Source organism: Triticum urartu, unplaced genomic scaffold (assembly GCF_003073215.2).
Source record: "Triticum urartu cultivar G1812 unplaced genomic scaffold, Tu2.1 TuUngrouped_contig_4788, whole genome shotgun sequence".
Taxonomy (NCBI): domain Eukaryota; kingdom Viridiplantae; phylum Streptophyta; class Magnoliopsida; order Poales; family Poaceae; genus Triticum; species Triticum urartu.
Window position 1 is genome coordinate 1,186 of NW_024115406.1, and position 5,113 is coordinate 6,298.

Consider the following 5,113-nt stretch of genomic DNA (forward strand, 5'->3'; position numbering starts at 1 on the left):
ACCAAGTGTGGTCGGTAGACCTCCCTAGAGTTGTATTCGATGCGGTGATCGCCGATTTGGCTGGTCCACGGTGATTTATGAAATGCAAGGTGTTCCATTTTAAAAAAAAGGAACAAGAGCAACGATCTGATGACGGCGGTGGCAGATCGAGGTGGAGAAGGAGCTTCATCGAAGAAACGACGGCAGACCTGCGAGGCACGAAGCCACCGAATCGGCATCACCACCTTCATCAGTGTCGCACACGCGAGCCAAAGGGCACCTCGGGCGGCAGCAAAGGCGAGGAAAGGGGGAGGAGGAGGGTGGCGGTGTTAGGGTTGGCTCCCTCGATGCGGAGGGCGGTCTCCGCGATAAAATGTTACTAATAATTTATGAACGTATTTTACACGTGCTAGGTTAACAGAGTTGGCTCTTGCAGGTGGGGTATACACATACATGTGTGTTTTTGCTTCATTTAAAAGCGGAAGCGTTGGAGAATCTAACCGCTACGGCCACCTGGAGCGGCAACTGCGGCGGTCTGCGGGGATGACGGTGCCGTTACCGGGGAAGAAGAAGCGTAGACGGCACGAGAAGCGCGTCCAGAACTGGGTGTTCTGGAAGATGCCCGTGTTCCCGCGCGTGCGCACCTTGCCGTGGAGGTCGAACGGCACGACGCCGGCGTTGAGCGACTTGTCCATGGAGCGCATCCCAGCCTTGTCCAGTCTGCGCCCCGTGGACACCACGTCGTTGTACTGCAGCGGCATGGAGCTATCCGGTGGCACCACGAACGGCGGCGCACGGAAGAGAAGCATGTCGACTCCTTGGAGCTTGAGGGCGAGGTTGACGCGGGAGAAAGAGGCGTCCGCCCTGGAGTCCTTGTTGATGGCCAGGAAGGCGATGGAGAGCTGAAGGTTCTGGACGGTGCCGTCCTGGCCCGCGTACTGGAGCGCCCCCAGCTGCGCGTCGGCGACCGCCAGGTACGGCATCTTGTGGTTGTAGACGGCGAACAGCAGGACGCCGAGGACGATGGCGCCGATGACGAGCAGCACGCACAGGATGCACAGCACCCACGCGCACGCGGACGTGGACCTGGCGGAGCTCCTGTGCCGCTTGTCGTCGTCCCCCCACCAGGTCTTCCAGGGCCTATTGTTCCTCGCCTCCACCGCAACCGGCCTCTCCATGCGCGTGCGGCCCTCTTCTCTTTGTCTGAGTCTATTCGTGTCGTCCTCCTCGTTGAAGTTGGAGCCGTGGTGGGCCGGCGGCCGCTGCCCCATGGTGGCCTGCTTCTCAAACCGCTTGGCCTGCCCCCGGAAAGCACTCGTGTGCCGCGTCTCGAAGAGCCTGACGCCCTTGACGTCGCCCGTGGCCGCCACGCGCTCGCGGTCATGCGACGTCCTGAGCGACCGCAGGTAGGCGCGGAAGCCGGCGTGTTGACCCGGCGACGTGATGAGCGCCATGAGCTTGTCCAGCGTGGCCCTGAGGAAGTCGATCATGGGGTTGGACTGCTCATGTGCAATATCGTTCCTGGCCTCCACCAGCTTCCCTTGGGCGCCGTGGAGGTCACCGCCGTCCGCCATCGTACGCACCTCGTCTAGGAAGGTTACGTGCTGCCGGCGGGCCCGCTCGGTCCTCAGGCCCCCCGGCATCGTGCGGCTCGGGTCAGCCGATCCGGTTGGGGTGCGGCGCATAGGGACCGGCAGTCTACGGGAGTAGAAAGGTTGTCTGTACTATGTACCTATAGGAGCACTGGGCGACGATGGCAGTGGCGTTCTTCTTCTGGCCGACGGCAGGGAGGCGGATGTGGGCGATAACCCTGCGTATTTCTCCGGCGAAGAGATCGCCGAAATGGACGATTACCGCGCCGGAGTTGTCGTCCCGTGTTTGCTGGTAGAGACGGGAGTCCACGTCCTCTAGTATGGAGTCGCCTGGCTGTGGGGACACGATGAGCTTGAGGTCCTGGACAACGATGCTGAGGAGGCCACCCAGGATCTGCGAGAAGGGCTCGGTCATGTTCTCCCCGTCATCTACGAAGTTGAATGTTCCTCCTTTGCTCCGCCTTGCAATCTCGTCCAGCACCTTCGTTCAGAAATATATGCACAGTGAATACTTAATTATCAAAATACTACTATCTCTCCGTTCCTAAATATAAGTCTTTCTAAAGATTCCAATATAAACTACATACGAATGTATATAGACATAGTTTGGTATACAGATTCACTCATTTTACTTCGTATGTAATCTCTAAAAAGACTTATACGTATTTAGGAACAGAAGGAGTAGTATGCATGCATGCATGTAAAAAATCAGGATGCACCTTATCTTTTTATCAAGGTTTTGAACAAACATCGGTTGTGGATTGAGTATGTACATGTAAAGTTTCGATTGGAAACTATGACAATTTGCCACCTATGCAAAAAGAAAGTAAAGAATGTGTACAATAGGAAGTTTGCAAAGTTCTACTAGTCTGAGGTCAGGTGAGTCGATCAAGTGCGGGAAGGTTATGTGGGACAATTGCAGATGTATGTATTTTTTTTTTTCAACTCCAGCAGTAGATGTAGTTATTTTGTACCATGCGCGTTAGGGCATCTCCAACACTATCCCTTAAAATGGAAACACTGTCTATTTGCGGACTGCGCCTAGACACGTTCACGGACACGATATGGAAGCTGATCATCCAATCGTGTCTCCTAAATACGCATCAAATCTGAATAATAGAGGTGCGTCCGGCGGACCTAAAGGACAAAGCATATGGGCTGTAAGGACACTACAACATAGTGTTCGAACTGCCGCAAAGTTTCTTCAAGTTTGCTTCCAGTTTGCGGGAAATTAGACATGCCAATACTGCGTTGGATAACAAAAAGTGTTCGGACCACGTGGTTCAAACATTTACAGATACGTTAAGGTACCCCAGAGTGTCTATTTACATGTGCATGCGGATTTTGTGATATAACTTTAATCATCATTTTGACCAACAAACCTTAAGCTATTTGTCACAAAAATAATATCATTTTAGTGTACATTCTAACAAATTAAATTTGTGCGAATCAACATGTGGTTGGATGGTTAAAGGGATTGTGGTATCCCCTGCCCACCAGAGTTCAAATCCTGATGCTCGCATTTATTACTGAATTTATTTCAGGATTATCGGCGATGCACATTCCATGGGAGGAGACGTTCTCGTCGGCGACGAGGTGCCTACGGTGACTTCATAAGTTTCAAGATGATATGCCGGCTCGGTCTTTCGGAGGTGCTCATAGGAGTAGGCTGTGTGTGTGCGCGTTCATAGGGGTAAGTGTATGCGTGTATATGAGCGCTTGTGTCTGTACTGATATTCAAAAAACAAATTAAATTTATATAACATATAATTAATATAGTATCATGATTGTCAAAGTTTAATCAAGAAAAATTAGTGCTTCCACAAAGCGAGCTTCGGGTACCCGATCAAGGGACTAATGAAACACGAGTACCCTATGTAAGTATGGGCGCATGGAGTAGGATCCACCATCTTTTGCCACCATAGAGATATGTGCCATGATTTCTACTACTTTTATGGAGGGTTTTCAGTGTATAACATGATGTTTTCTTGAGTTTTTTTCTTCTTATTTCGGAGCATGTCATAACATTTTCTTCGTGACTAGCATGCACCGTTACCTAGTTTCGTCGAATTTTTGTAAAGTGTGTCATAATGTTTTGTCATTCGTGGGTATGAGTAAAGATTCATAGGATGAATTTTCAACACAAGGAATGATAAATTCTTTACCCAGGCGGAAAAAAAGGAAACGATATGATGGAAAAACATTTCTGAGAACAATTCAGCATGTACCTTGGGATCGAAGTCAGTACCAAAACCAAACGTGTAGACCGGCACATCACTGACATCAACGTTGGTCGCATGCCCTATGTTCTCGTCCCCGTCGGACAAGAGAAAGATGCTGGCGACGCGGCCGCCGGTGATGCGTCGGCGGGCGAGGGCGCCGAGGGCGGTCTCGAGGCCGTCTCTTATGTTGGTGGGGTCGATGACTTGCAGGCTGTCGACGATGTTCATGAGGTGTGGCTTGTTAGCGGGGGTGACGGAGAGGAGCGAGCACAGCCTCTCAGCCTCCTCGGAGAACTTGACAATGGAGAGGCGGTCCTTGGGCCCGAGCTTGTTGATGACGAAGTGCATGGCGGTCTTCATCTTGCCCAGCCGGTCCTTCTTCCTCATGCTCTTGCTGACGTCCAGGACGGCCACGAGGTCCAGCCCGAGGCGGTCGCCGGCGGGGGCGGGGGGGGAGCGGAGGACCGTCAGGCGCGGCGTGCCACCTGAGCCGCACGATGTCCGCTCTGTCCAGCAGAGGCGGGCCTGCATCACCATTCATCATTTTGTTCAGTGATCAATAGAGTATGATTTATGAATGAATGAGATGCAATGATGCTTTGATTAATGAATGAAATAAAATTACGGAACCACCTGGTGGATGTGCATAAGGGACGTTCTGGTCTTCTTCGTCGAAATCGGACGACATTGCGAGCGAGCGGATGGACTGCTCTGCTCTCTACTCACAATCTACCTATCCAAACAATGGCGGCGCGGTCACTTGCGTACTGGGTGATTTAATGAGATGCCCATGTACATATCCGACCGTTATAGGAGACGATGGAGTGGCATCAAGGAAATGAATGGAGTGGCAGGAGTATCTAGGTTTCGGCAGAGGTTTTGGTATCTTCTTTTCTCTCTGCCGCAGCTTTCATTTTGGAGTTTTAGGTATCATATGCTGGTTGTGTCGAAGAAGTCTCATCGGATTCATTCAGTGCCCATAGTGGCGCTTGTTTTTTATTTCGTCCAAGGATTAATTATCCACATGAAGTAGGTCACGACACAACGCGAATTGAGCACAATACCAAAGGCACCTCGTGTGTGCCTTTTGTTTTACGTATTTCTGACTCTAAACTCATGGGTCATGGCACAAGAGGTATGGGTCATTTCTGCTTCCCCAACACACTCATTCTACAACTATATTCTATTTCTATGTATTAAGTTCTTAAAAGTTTAACTCCTTCCGTTCTAAAATATTTGATGTTATAGGTTTGTTCTAATTAAGTCAAATTTTTGTAGGTTTGACCAAATCTATAGAAAAATATACCAACATCTACAATA

General features: G+C 50.5%; 1 pseudogene; it reads right to left on the bottom strand.

Annotated features, from left to right (window-relative positions):
• Positions 1-321: 321 nt before the first annotated feature.
• Positions 322-4,580, bottom strand: LOC125528307 (annotated as a pseudogene).
• Positions 4,581-5,113: the final 533 nt, after the last annotated feature.